General features: G+C 49.5%; 1 protein-coding gene across 4 annotated transcripts in view; it reads left to right on the forward strand.

The window, feature by feature from the left end:
- The first annotated feature begins 1,624 nt into the window (after positions 1 to 1,624).
- Acsl1 (acyl-CoA synthetase long chain family member 1) overlaps positions 1,625 to 14,457 on the forward strand; it is a 69,485-nt gene continuing 56,652 nt past the window's right edge. Inside the window, exon 1 of one of the 4 annotated variants that reach the window (XM_037211727.1) lies at positions 1,625 to 1,804. The gene's annotated coding sequence lies outside the window, so the exon portion shown is untranslated. Of the gene's footprint in view, positions 1,805 to 2,345; positions 2,677 to 14,457 lie in introns of those variants that run through there. The other 3 variants (XM_037211729.1, XM_037211728.1, XM_028881182.2) reach the window with 3 other exon arrangements.

Consider the following 14,457-nt stretch of genomic DNA (forward strand, 5'->3'; position numbering starts at 1 on the left):
AGAGTACCGGTGGTGGCACCACCTCACAGAGATATGATGAGCATTACGTAGAGTTTATTAGCAGTGTCGCCTAAGAGGAGTTTATTGTGACTTATTTTTTTTTGAGACAGAGTTTTCCTATCTAACAGTCCTGGCTGTCCTGGAACTCACTCTGTAGTCCAGGCTGACCTCAAACTAACAGAGACTCACCTGCCTCTGCCTCCTGAGTGCTGGAATTAAAGGTGTGCGCTATCACTGCCCAGCTGTGACAATAATTCTTATCCCTCAAATTCAAAGCAATACTAGTAAGCATTCCACCTAATGCTGGGAGCAAACACTATTGTAACTGGATGAGTGGCCTCAGGCAATAAGGAAAGCAGCTCTTAGCAGGTGAGCCCAGGAATAATTGTGTTGACCTTTTCTCTTGAAAATGTCAGCGTGATCTGCATCTCAATGCAGATCACACTGACCAATCCTGGACACTGACCAACAGTGCTCATTCTAGTGTTAGACCTTGTTAAAGATTCTCTTAAAGCTTTGGAGTGTATTTAATTTTTTTTATTACATTTATTTGGGAGAGGGCACACGTGTACACGGTACTCACAATGTGGGTTCTGAGGACTGCGCTCAGATCATCAGGATCTTCAGCATGCGTGCACCTTTTACCCAATGAGTCATCTTGCTGGCCTTGCCTTGGCCTTTGGAAGGCAGCCAAAGGTCATCCCAGGGGATCTGTCCAGTCCACCACAGAGCCAAGGCAGGGCAGAGCAGCCTTTAGAACTTGGCAGGTGGACCTCGTCCTTGAGCAACGTCTAGCCTGCTTTCCACTCTAACCACCCCGGAGCCTGCGTTGTCCAGAGATGTCTTATGGCCAGGACATTGCGGAAGTCCAGTCTTCCTAGCCAAGGACTGTGGCGAAACCTGGTGTGGGGACCGTGGTGAAACTGGATTAAAGGGGGTCGTGTATATCGGTGCAAAGGAAAGAGGGGGAGTCTTCGGCCACCAGGGTCCTCTGAAGCAGGGATGCTACCACGGAGGCCATGCCAAGAAGCAAGCCGGGCAGACTGCTGAGGACGGACGAAGAGCTAAAGGGCGCCTACAACATTCCAAAGCATCACATTATCAGGGTTCAGGACACTCTGGAGTTGAGACACCGGCTTGCCCTTTGCCCTGCCTCAGAGTCGTTGTGAAACTAGAGGGCAGTTTGGGTGACTGTAGTGGCCTTTTGCTTGCTGACAGCCACGCGCGCCCATGGGGACCGGCGGGAGGCCACGCCCACCGCGCGGCCTGAGAGGCGGGGTCGGCAGGACTGGGCGGGGCCCGAGGGCGGGGCCTGAGAGGGGGGACGGACGGACTGGAGCTGGTGGGCGGGGCCTGAGGGGGAGCGGCGGGTCTGAGGAGGTGGAACAGGCCAGACGGGGCGGGGCTTAAGCGGCGGGAATGGCGCCGATGGGGCGGGGCCTGAGCGGAGCGGCGGGTCTGAGGGGGGGGCGGGACAGGCTCGACCTGCGCGACCAGAACTGGGCGGAGCTGGCGGGGGGGCGGGGCGGGGGAGCGGGCAGCGGGCCGCGCCGGGAGATGGGGCGGGGCGGGGCCTGAGGACGGGGCGGGGAGGGGTGGCGCGGCGCGGCACGCGCACTCCCAGCCACCCGGCCCTGCCGCCGCCGCTGCTGCTGCTGCTGCTGCTGCTGCTGCTGCAACGCCGGTGGCGCAGCCCAGGGAGCAGCTGCAGCCGCGACTCCTTAAATAGCACCGCGACCCGGCGCGCGGCAGTTCGTGGACTGCAGTGACAGCCGCCGGCAGAGCCGCCGGGGCGGCGGAGGAGGTGAGTGCGCCAGCGGCGAGGGGCCGCGCGTGTCAGCCCAGGCGACCCTAGTCGGGGCCGTGACTCGAGAGCCTCCCTCCCCGCGCGGCTCGGCGGGACGGTTCCGCTTTTTTTCCCCCCGCCCCGCGTCCCCGGCCTGGGCTCCGCGGCCTCGCTGCCCTCGGCACCGGGAGGCTCCGGGACCGCCCGGGCGGCCGCCGCTTCCGGTGCCCGAGCTGGGTTCCCCGCGGGGCCGTGCGCGCGCGGGGCCGGTGCACCGCGGCGGAGTCGGGGCGCGCCGCGCAGCCCCCGGTCCCCGGCTAGGGTGGCGGTGAGGAAGCGGAGCCCTGCCCGGCTCAGGTGCGGAGAGGTGGTCCTGCCGGCCGGGGGACCCCTGGCGTCTCCGCCACCTCCTCCCTTGGTGCCCCAGAGGCAGGGATTGTGAGGAGGCGCGCTCGCCCCGCGCGTGGAGACGGGACTGTCCCGGTGCAGCTCTGTGACGTGCCCCTGCGCCGAGCGTTCGAGGAGGGTCAGAGGCAGCGCCCGGGAGCCCGATGTCATAAGGAGAAATTCTCGCGGTGTCTCCAAAGAGGAGCGCCCACAGTCACTGCACACAGCAGTGATGGAGTCATTGATTTTAGGCAACCTGGCTGTACATTTCTTTTAAATTAGGGAGCGAACATGGTATTTATCACCTTGAAGCATAGACAGCTAATGCTGATAGAGGACTTGAAAGAACACGTGGCTTAGAATCTAGAGACTCCATCTCATCAGTGCGTTATGCCAGGGCTTGCAAACCATCTTTCCACTCCACCCAAGATCATGGTTGTGGAGCCTAGGTAAGAATGGCCATTGTGAAAATGCCCTGCCGAGACACTTAAGCATCTTGAACTGTGAGTATGCCCTAAAGGACTTGACATTTTGTTATGTTTCTGGGACACGTTTGAACCTGCGATCTGTATTTATCCCAATGGAAATTATTAGCATAACCCAAACAAACGACAATCATCCAAACCCTCGTCGTTGCTCTGGTTCTCTTCAGGTGCCTGTGGCTGTTGAGTCCACCTGAACTTAAAAGTTTGAACTGGTGGTCTGCAATGGGCAGGGTTGAGAAGAGCCAAAAGGAACCGTCAGCCTGTGTGATTAGGACGGAAAACAAGCCGGACCAGATCTTAGAAGATGTTCTCTCTTGTAGTTCAACTGAGAAGTCCCTTTCTGGTGTGAGCCTGGTGCTTTTGTGACTGGTCTGCATTGAGATGAAAAGGTCTTGAGCCCCAGTTACGTGGCTGGTGAAGGAAAACTCAAAGCAACAGGCTTCCTTAACTCACCTCTTCTGAATTTACTGTAAACAGATGGAACTTAACAAACAAACAAGACTAGCCTCCCCACCCACGATTATAAGCATTTTGACACATTTCCTTCCTGTGTCTGTTATTTATATTTTGTCCGTGCTTTATGATCACGGCAGCCTGACTGAAATCTCTGGGCCTTACATGTTTTGACATTTAACACATGGGCATATGACAAGGGCAAATGGGGCAGGGTATCTATTTATACCATACGGGAACTTTTCAGCTACCTCCGGGTTTCTGAGTTAAGTGTGGAATAATAAGTGCAAACCAGCATGCCACAGTGTTAATGTCTTTAGCACACTTTGGTTTTGATGTGGCTGTCAAGTGCAGTGTGTGGCGCTGTGTTTGGAGTAGGGGCCAGGGGAAGGATCAGGTGGTTTTGTCATTTACATGTAGAGATTTCTATCTTTCTCCCTGTGGCTTTTTTTTTTTTTTTTTTGGCTAGGCTGTGGGATAACTACAGTAGTTTCTAGAGTTTATACTCAGTCATTTCAGAGGGTTTGTAAGATCAGTTTGACTTGTTGGGTAAGCTTGCCAATTGCTCCTTTGCATGCACTGTCCCTTCTGACTAAATTCTCCTGGAGTTACACTGTTAGAAATGTTTTATGGACAGCCTTGTTTATATGATGCCACGCAACATATAGGCTGTCGCACCGCAACATGGAAACTCACTTTAAGGCAGCTCACAGCTCACAGTTTCCTAAACCCTCTTTAAGCCTGACTGTTCGGCCCAGCTAGATTAAGGTGCCTGAGTTTTTAGTGAAGGCCTTCATGTCCAAATTGGACAAACATTTGAGGGTCATGATGTACCTTTGGCATTATTGCCAGGAGGATAGTTCTCAGTACGCAGAGCCAAGCTGAAGCTTCCGTGCTTGAGTTTAGGTTTCAACATCCTGGTACCTTGAGGGGCTTCTGAGAACTTTAAGGAAATGCAAGCAAGCCCTAAAAAGTGGCAGCTGAACTTGATGAACTAGACAGGAGAGGCAGTTTTGCCGGTGTTTGCCATAGTGCTCAGAGAGTCTCGTCTTCATAAAATGCTGCATGTCAACGCCTAGGACATTTTAGTTTGTGTAATTCGAGGGTAGTAGGTCATATGGACAAGGGAAAGAAAACTGTCCCATGAATGAGCTGTGTTAATTTTTTCTACTTTGTCCGTCCTGATGTTTATAATTTCTTAACCGTTGGAGGCAGTGGTATTCAGACACTTGTAACCTTTGAGGAATCAAGCTTGAGAGGGCTGGGGTTTGCTGCAGAGTGGTCCTTTTCCTCTTCCTTGGCTGGCTGGGAGGGATGCCACTTTAACCTGGAGGTGTGTGAAGGCTGTGTTCCCTGAGGATAGGAAGGGCTCCTGGAGAACAAGGTATGCCCTGTGTCCTAAGTCTGAGATTTCAAAACCAGTGGCTGAATTCACATAGGAACCTGGGTTAGTTCTCTTTATGGATTATTTGCCAGTTTTCAGGTTTTAAGTAAAAAACCGAGAAAGCTGTCTCAATATCTAAATCAAAGTGTACTTTTGCTTTTTCATATTATTAAAGTGATATATACTTGTTATTAAACACTAGGACGTATAAAAACTAAAAGTCTTGAAGAAAGCACATCTGGGTTCATTTTCTTCCTGTTTTATAAGCAATTGAAAAACAATTTTAAGGCGTATATTGTCATTTGAAGTTGAACATTTTGACAATTCATTTAGAAAAATTTAACCTTTATTTTTATTTTGTGTGTACGGGTAATCTGCCTGCATGCATGTCTGTGTACCACATTCATGCAGTGCCTGCAGAGCTGAGAAGAAGGCCTTGGATCCCCGGGGACTAGAATAACAGATGGTTGGGGACTGTCTGGTGGATCCTGGGAATCAAACCCAGGTCCTCTGGAAGAGCCACCAATGCTCTTAACTGCCAAGCCATCTCTCCAGACTGACGAGTCACTTTTAATCACCTAACTTAGAGTGATCCTTCCCTCGGATTTGTTTTCAGTGAGTTTTGATGATGACTCCTTTCAATGTATTCATTTCTCTCATCTGTTGATTTCAGAGCGGTTTACCAAGCTCTTTTCTCTAGTTAAACACATGCATATTTAAAATAAAACATGTTCTTAAAAAAAAAAAAAAAAAAAAAAACTACTCATGGTTTTATAACTAACTTGAAAATAATAAATGAATGGGTTTTAATGGGCTCTGGGGTTCATGTGTTTTAGTGGAAAACTGTTGAAATAAGGATTTCATGGTTTGGAAAGATAAATGGAAAGGAGGTAGAGCATCAGAAAAGTGTGGTTTGCCCTTTAGAATGTTTCCCCATTTGGGGTGCGACTTCTGATAAATGTATTATCTACCCATTTGCAGAGTTTTGGCTGCTGTAGAAATTGGCACTTTCCACTCAGGTTTGTTGTCGGAGAGCATGTCTGGAGCCACGCGGTCAGAACACCATTGATGAAGCAGAATTAAGAGAAAGCCGCTGCAGGACTGGGTTCTTCCTTTAGGCTCAGCTGTCGGGCAGTTGAACAGCACCAGTTTAGGGGCGGTAGATTCTGTTCTTGGTGCGTCCGAGATGTTAGTTCATTAGCCTCCCCAGCATCCCTGTGAGGCAGGTCCTGCTCTTAGACTCTGTGATAGTGGTTCTTCCTAATGCCACGACCTTTTAATACAGTCCCTCACGTGGTGGTGACCCCCAACCATAGAATTATTTTCATTGCTACTTCATAACTGTAATTTTGCTACTGTTAGGAATCGTAAATGTAAACATCTGATATGCAGGATATCCGATATGTAACCCCCATGAAAGGGTTGTTTGACCTCTTCCCCACTCCCCCACGCCCCCAAAAGGGGTCTTGACCCACAGATTGAGAGCTGCTGTTCTATGATATTTAGAGATTAAGTTGCCCAAGGCAGGATTTGAGCCTAGGCTGCTGCCTGGGCTTTGGGGCCTGTGCTCTCAAATGCTTCCCTCTGCCGGCTCTGGAGCTAGGGTTCCGAGGCTTGGGAAGTTCCTCTCTACTCAATAGGAACAGGGCAGGTCCGTTCTTTGTGTCTCATTTACACTCAGTGGTGAATGTTCTCTGCGTCACACCAGAGTTCCAAGCGGTAACCGCTTGATTCAGCATAGTGGAGTGGGTGATTGTGATCATTTACTGCATAGCTATGACTTTCTGGAGAACTAGAGGGTAATTAAAAATTAACAGTCATCTACCTTTGAACTAGGTCTTGGAAGCCCAGAGCACAGTTGGGGTGCATGATCAGTGAACGCCCTGAGTATTGGAGACGGCAGGTGGGCACCAGTCCTCAGTTTAGCACAGACTGTGGAGCCAAGCGCTTTACTAAGAGATTCCCCTCACTGTAACCCGTGGGTTTGCTCTCTGCTGTGTGCCTGGGGAGCACTTCTACCCCCTTCTTGGCATGATCCAGTGGTAACGTTGAAAGCGTAATAGACAAGAGAGTGGAATCCTCCGCATTCGGAGCTGTGGCGTCATTCGGTGATTCTGCATCCTTCCTGCTGAAAGTACAGAGCTAGCAGATACAACAGGGCTGCTGTGGGTGAAGGCAGGTGTGAGGAGCATGGGTGCGATCCACACACAGTCACCTCTATCTCTTGGCCCCTCAGCGTCTCTTCAGACAATCCCCGACGTCTGAAATCAGCCAGGCTTCCTCATCCCACTGAGGCAGGAGCTGTGGTGAATGGAGAGTATGACTCAGTCAAGGTTACACAACCTGCCTTCCCCTCTGGCCATCTCTCTGTCTCTCTCTCACACACACATGTGGAGTTTGCTCCTGGGCCCCATGCCTGTTCGAGGAATGACTGGCCCCTAGAGTTGCCCTTGACTTCATGTCCTGAGACTCAGGCAGTCAGCAGGTTTCGTCTGCTTATTGTAATCTACTCTCTGTCCAGCACTTCCCAGCATGCACCTGTTTCTGCCTTGCAGTCTTAGTAAGTTCACAGTCGGTTATCTCCAGTGTAGGCAGCGAATGCCCTTGTTAAGACGAAAACAAACAAACAAACAAAAAAACAACAACAACAACAACAAAAAAAACCAATCTGAACATGACAGCACCTGGAATCCCAGCCCTCAGGAGGCTGAGGCAGGAGAGCCACTGTGAGTTGGAGGTCAAGCTGGGCTATATAGTGAGTTTCAGGCCAACCTGGACTAGAGAACGAGACTCCATCTCAAAAGTGAAGAAGAGAAGAAGGTGATGTTGGTTAAGAAAGAAGGAAGTTTTTTCTGAAGCAGAACTCCAGGGCAGAATCCATCAGTCCCAAGTCTTTATTTAGTTAGCCTTTCAAGGGTTTCTACATCCTGGTTCTAGGGTGCTGTTTTCTCTGCCTGTCTCAAAGCTCCATGAAGAGGGACTTTGGGACAAGACACTAGGCACATGGGTCTGAAGGAACTTGCACCCTAAGACTCTGCAAGCTGTCCAGATACCTGAGTGGCTAGCCTGTATCCTGGAAAGAGGCACAGGCCTCGAAAACCCTGTGTGTCTGTATCTTCTCGAGCCTTTCTATATGTTGATCATTTTCTCAACCTTTTCCCTTGGGGAGCTGTTGCTCAGAGGTAACCCCCTTTTCAGACTCTCATACTTTGGAACCTTGAGTTCTCTGACCCCCAGCCAGGATGCAACAGCAACCCAGCTGGTGGCTAAAATGTTGACGTTCCCTTAGACCAGTTAAAAAAAATGATTGTGGTCCCAAGTGTCCCAGCCCTTCATTCAGAAACTGGCATCTTTTTCAGAGGTTATTTAATATTCTGGTAAGCATTCTGCCTCTGACTTGCATGCTTCTGGGTTTGTGTGTATATCTTTCATCCTCATATGAGCACTTCAACCATTCTGTGACCTCTAGGTGAGAAGGGGACCTGATCATTATCATTTCCATATTTCCAGAAGTGTTCCTGGGCCCTGGACTGGCCTGAAGAGTTATTGAAGTTAAGTATTGTCCTTGACTTGTGTCCCCAAACCCAGTCAATGGGCAGGGTCTGCTTATTCTCATGTACCTTCCCAACAATAGCACCCAGCGGGCACCTGATCCTTGCTTTGATTCTCAGTACCACCAGCCAAGTCTAGAGTCTGCCTCCTCCAGCGTAGACAGTGAAGGCTCTTAGTGAAAACAAAAAGAGGGTGCTAGGAAGAGGGGGAAGCTTCCCTGAAGCCAAGGCCAGATCAAATCCTTCCTCAGCAGAAATAGTCACGGCTCTCCACAGTCAGGCCCCAGGTCTCTCTTTAAGCCTGTCTGTTGGGGGCCTCTGTAGCATGGCCTCAGCTCGTTGTCCCTCAGCCAGCATTTTATAGTGTCTTACCCCAGTAGCCCTTCATATGATGGAAACTGGGAGCCATTAAGATAATGGCCCCTGACAATAATACGCATTATCTGCTCTGCTAAACTAGATCTTAGCAATTAAGATGAAGGAGTTGAAAATCTGTGGACACAAGGTGCGCTTCCTGGAGGTGAACTTTGGGTTTCAGAACACAGCTCAGGGGTTTCTTTCCTGTCTGTAGTTCAGCGAGGAGGAGAAACAGGTGGTTCTGGACTTCTCGGGATGTGAGAGGGAGATTAGTGTCGAATTCTAGATAATCTTGCATAACTGTACTGGAGTCGTCCCTTACCTGGTATTGCTACTTTAAAGGTGTGCCTTGTTTTTGTGCCAGGACGACATTGGTCAAATAGGTCTCTGTTCCTTCTGTGGGACAGTTACCCACATTGTACCTCAGGCAAGCTGTGAGGCATCATAGCATGTGGAGCTGACAGGAACCTTATACGTCACCAGTCCGACCAGGCACCCTGGAGAGGACAGATCCGAAATCCAGAGGGTATAGCTGAGCAGTCCAGAGCTCTGGGCTAGACCCCGCAGACAGTGCCGGTCTGTTGTTCTTTCATGACATGACATGGAGATGAATTTGGGAATGCAGAGTGTAAGCAAGGTAAGGATACTTGGCATTGGAGCTAGGGTAAAGCTGTAGGATTCCCAGCCCAGGACAGAGTTCCTCAAATGTGGCCAGCCTCTGAGGCTGGCATGGCTCTGTGGCCTTAATTCTCCTTGTTACAGACCAACCGACCCAGTCTTGTGGTCTGGTAACAGTCTCCAGCATGCCTCTTTCGTCCAGCAAGTGGTGGTGGGTGTCTTTATCATGTATGCTGTGGTCTCTGTTGCAGGCTCTTTGATGCAGCAAGCTTCTTAGGGGCTTATGTATTGTTGCCCATGTGAGGGAACTGGTGGCAACCCTGGCAGAAACAGGTGAGCCTCACCAGGCAGGTGCCAGAGAGGATGGTTTCTAATAGGGGTTACGGTTACTCTCGGTTGGGGGCCAGCTAGACCATGTAATAGAGTGCAAGATGGAAATATTAGAACTACTTTAGACACCCTTTTGTTTTTCTTTAAATCCAGATTTGATTTGTGGCCATAAACTATCTTAGAGAATATGGATATAGTTTATGAATGAAAGCATGTACAGGTGCATTTCTTCGTCACTTAGTGGGATGTGTTAGAAGAAGTAGAGAACCAGAAAGTTGTCCCCTCAACCGCCAGCTTGGCAGTCGATCTCCGAGGGCCACTTTTAAAAAGGTGACTCAGTTTGGCAGAGGGGGACATAAACTGAAACTTATCTCTGGAACTAGGTTCCGAGCCTTGTCAGAATGTCTGACTTTAGGGGAGTTAGTTAGTAAAAGCCAGAGTGCTTGGGGATTTTGTTCTACAGATTTGTTAGTGTGAAAGCCTTAATTAGACAGATCCTTTATTTTCTCTGTGGCTTACAACCACGTCTCCTGAGGCTTGGGCTGGGTTGGTATATAGTGGGTGGTCAATGAATATTTGCCAACTGAATACACGGGACCTTTTTCTTGCATGGAAATTAAATATTGCGCTGGCCTGGCTGCTTCAAGTCAACATTTAACTTGGCTCCCTTTGTTTAGCTCTTTGGGCCATTGGCAGGGTACACTACGTGTGCCAGTTAGGCTGACTGCCACCCCACAAATAGTTCCCGAACCTATAGAGTCAGAGGACTGTTGGCACCTCAGAGTGTCTTCTGAATGACGGGATGTGTGGGCTTTGCTTTCCAACCGTTTTAAAAAGAAGAGCATAATAAAACAATATTAGCAAAGTGTTAGCTGTGATTGACGCTGACTGAAGGTAAAAAGTACATGGTGATGTTATCGTACTGTGTGGACTCTTGAATAGATTTGGGAACTTTCATAGCAAGAGTTTAAACTAACTATAACGGGAATGTAAAGATCCCCAAACTAATGTAGCTTGTTTATTCCGAGCAGGTAACAACCAAATTTGGCATTTTTTTTCTTTTTTCCTCTCCTTTAAATAGTAAGTAGGTCGTTGGTCTGTATTCTGTAATCTTCCGTAACTTGGATTTGTTTTGTTTTTAGCTTTCCTAAACCAGTCACTTCTTAAGGTTACCTGAACTTTGTGTAATTTTAGCTCGTGTCCCATGGTGTCACTGATACCTCTCATGCCTTCCCATACAATGAGCAAAATCTTGCTTCCTCTGTCCTCTGTTTCGCCTGTCGCTCTTTCTGACATCGCCCCCTTCCACAAAGACCTAGGGGCCCATCTTCTTTAAAGGTTCCATTCAATTCCAAGGAGCCTCACAACTTTCAACATATTTTAAAGATTCTGTTGGTTTCTGCTTTTTAAGTTACCTGTTGAGGTCTGTTAAAATTCCAAGGTGACTTCTCTCACCTTGGGAGTGACTGGTCTTCCCTGGGTTGAAGTCTGTGTTTGTATTTGGTTTGCGACTCCCACTGTGTTGGGCTAAAAGCCGTTTCTCCAGTTGACGGGTTACTCCGGAGCCTTATTCTATTTTAAGAGGTGTCAGTAACCCTACCCAACCTGTGCCCTCTTGAGCCTTCTTATCCAGGTCACTGCTATTTGATAGCTGTGACCTCTGAGTCGCTGGGCCCTGTGGGCTCCTTGAGGACAAGGACTGAGTCTCTTCTCTCTCCCATACTGACCTAGCCCCCCCCCCCCCGCAAGGACATGGCTGACTCTGTAAACGAAGCTTCCGGGGTGAAGATGAGCCTCCAGCAGCTCCTCTGTAGCCTGCTGACAGGAATAGTGTCCTAGGAGAGAGACCCGGTCTCCTGGCCGCTGAGGCTGCCAGTTCCTAACCCGCGCCTAACTAACTGCCTCTTGCAGGGCTCCTTGCTCCCCATATGGTCTGATTTTCACGGGCGTCTCCCTACCCCCACCTGTCTTTGGCTGTTTAGATTTGGCCCAGGTCCATCTTGGCCTCTGCACAGCCCTCTGGTGGCCTCCAGCCCATACATAGTGTTCTCTACCTGCCAAATGCTTGCAGCAACAGAGCCCTCCCCCTTCCTTCCTACCCAGAGGTTCTCCGCAGCTGTCTGGTGTGTGGGTTAACTCCTGCAGGTGTGTGTGTGTCTTCACGGTTCTCCTGAACCCGTGGAAGGTGGAGAAAACATTCCTAGGGCTCCATCGTCCCAGCAGTGACCTTCTGTTTGCAAAGTTTTATTTCCCTCCAATGTTCCCTCAATGTTGTTTGGTTTGCAGTGAGGCCCTCTCTGAAAGGACACTTACGGGGAAGTTGCTCCCAGGGCTGGTGAGGGCCTGCACCAGGGCCCGGCTCAGGACAGACAGAGAAGGCTTAGCTGTGTTTTCTGGAAGAGCTTTATAACCCATCTGTCACTCCTTAATAAGGGCAGGTTACCACCCTAAATCCTTGTGTAGCAGGTGGAAAATACATACAGGCAAAAGAATATCAACCAACCTGAACCTGGCCATACCTTGTGTATCCTGAGCATTGATTGAAAATATCAATTGATTGAAAATATGGTTGATAGGGCAAATTTTATATTGTGCATTTACAATTAAAAAGCTGGGGGGGGGGAGCCAAATGTAAAGCATAATAAAATAATAATGAATTATTATTATTTTAGGTAGGCCTACTACCATAGAACTGCTGGGGTTTTATGATTTATTTTTAAGTTCTGGTGTGTGTGTGTGTGTGTGTGTGTGTGTGTGTGTGTGTGTGTGTCTGCATGTCTGTGTGTATGTGTAAGTGACTGCCTATGTCCACAGAAGGCAGAAATGTGTGTCTGTCTATGTGTCTGTATGCAAGTATGTGTAGGTGACTGCTGATGTCAACAGAGGCCAGAGGGGTGTGTATATGTGTCTGTGTGTGTATGTCTGTGTCTGTCTGTATGTATGTATGTATGTATGTATGTATAGATGACTACATATGTCCACACAGGGCAGAGACATTGGATCCTCATGGTGCTGGAGTTAAGGTGGTACTGGGAACAGAACTTGATATGCTTTTAATCACTGAGCCATCTCTCCAGCTCAGAATTGGTGGTTTTTAATGTTTTCCTCCAGTACCCATTACCTGGGGTTTCAAGGTGTGGGTAGAAGCCTGTTTATTTGATCTTGTTGACAGGATGATTCCGTCATCCTTTTGTCTTGGAGGGGCCAGCATGGCTTTTTTGACCCAAAGAGGAGCAGTTTCCTGCTGGTCCCACCCCTTTCTTTGTGCCTGTAGGGCCCACACAGGCAGAGGCCCTGCTTATGATGTGCAGCTCGTCTGGGCTCAGCCAGTACCTGGGATGGGACCCTTTTGCATTTGAGTCCAGAATCCTTTCCACATTTCTATGCTGTGTAATTTCCTAGTCACTACTGGAAGATACAGGCTTTGGACAGAACCACTGAGGGGACCTCGAGGATTGGATAGGTCCCCTTCTGAAACACAGGGGCCTTACTTCCTCCTCTCTGCAGGCCCTCAGTGAGGATGCTTCTTGTCCTGGCTGTGGTAGGACACATGGAGTCCCTTCACTTACTTGTCAAGCTCTCTCCCTTCTCACAGCGAGGTTTCTCGCTCCTGATTTCCTTTGTAAGGTGGAGGGTCTGTCCTTGTGGGTTATTTTCATAGCCAGGGGAATTTTATTTCCTCCTCTACCTGCCGAAGTAACAGTGGGTCCATTCTTGGGGATTATTTTCGTAGCCAGGGGAATTTTATTTCCTCCTCTACCTGCCGCAGTAAGTGGTGAGCCCATGGTGTGTCACCCCGTCAACCTGCAGTCTCTCAGGACTCATTCTTGGGTCAGGTACCATCTGACATGACATGCCCTGTCAGATGCAGATGATGACCGGAAGTGTAATCTTCAGAAGCCTCTTCTGTCTGCGTCCTCAGGAAGAGTTGGGTCAGTCTACCCATTCCACCCGCTGAAGCTGATTGACTGAGGCGGCCCCTCCTGTCCAAGTCCACTTCCTTCCCTAGCCTTCGCCAGGAAGCACCCCTGCTTCGTTATGACATCTCTATAGAAATGGAACAGGGTTAAGTCGATCGATCGATACTTCGGTATCTTATCAGCTTGTGTTAATTATATACGATGGGTTTTATTACGATATTGTCATAGATGTACAGAATACGTTGCAGCCATAGTGACCCCTCCCACCCTCTTTGGTCTCCTTCCCACTCCCGTGAATCCCCTTCCTCTCCCCACCTAGCCCCTCCCCTGCTTTCCCGTGTTTTCCTGACCCAATGAGTTCCATTAGGATCGTTTATAGCAATGAGGGTTTGTTCAGGGGAGCATGAGAGCCTCCTCAGTGGCTGCACCACTGAAGAAAACAACCCCCTGCCTCCGTCAGACGCTATTCATCTGTGTATTAAATAAATATGAAGACAAATGGAGTAATCTTGCTTCCCTTAGGAACGTTCTTCAATACATCTGACTCAAGTTGAACCTTGTTGTCCTACATAAAAGCCTTCCCATGACCTAGGCGTCTTCCTTCAGAGTCTCCAGACAGACAGGTCCTCTTTGTGTCTGTGTGGATGGGGCGAGGGCGGGGAGGGGAGGAGCTGTATGCTGTGTTGACTGTGAATAACGCGCTGTGGGGAATGCTGGACAGGTCCTCTAGTCAGCTTCCTATACATCTCAGATGTATACATCCTATACATCTTCCTACAGCCCTCTCAGTGTCTGGAGAATGTTCTCCTCGCCACAGTCCTGGGCTGCCCCGGCTCCAGGGATAGAAGCCCAATGTGTTTCTCTGGTTTGTCAGAGAAAACTAACCTGGTGCAGCACCCTGGGAACCTCCTTTCTTCTTTGCTCACGGAATCTGTGCCCCTGTGGGCCGTCTTGATCGTCTTAAACTGATGAGGAGTCACATCCCTAAGTACCCGAGGACCGTTCTGTTAGTGTTGACAAACTTCTCAGGAAGTGAAATGCTTGGAGACCTGTAAAGCAGCGTGGGGACTCTGGTCATCATCCTCCCAGCCTCTCCTGCCACTCCACATCACCTGAGACTCTGCAGATGGCGGGGGGGAGAAGAGGGGTGCTGAAGTGTGGGGACACCCTGGCTATCTCTTTCCTC

This window comes from Peromyscus leucopus, chromosome 17 (assembly GCF_004664715.2).
Source record: "Peromyscus leucopus breed LL Stock chromosome 17, UCI_PerLeu_2.1, whole genome shotgun sequence".
NCBI lineage: Eukaryota > Metazoa > Chordata > Mammalia > Rodentia > Cricetidae > Peromyscus > Peromyscus leucopus.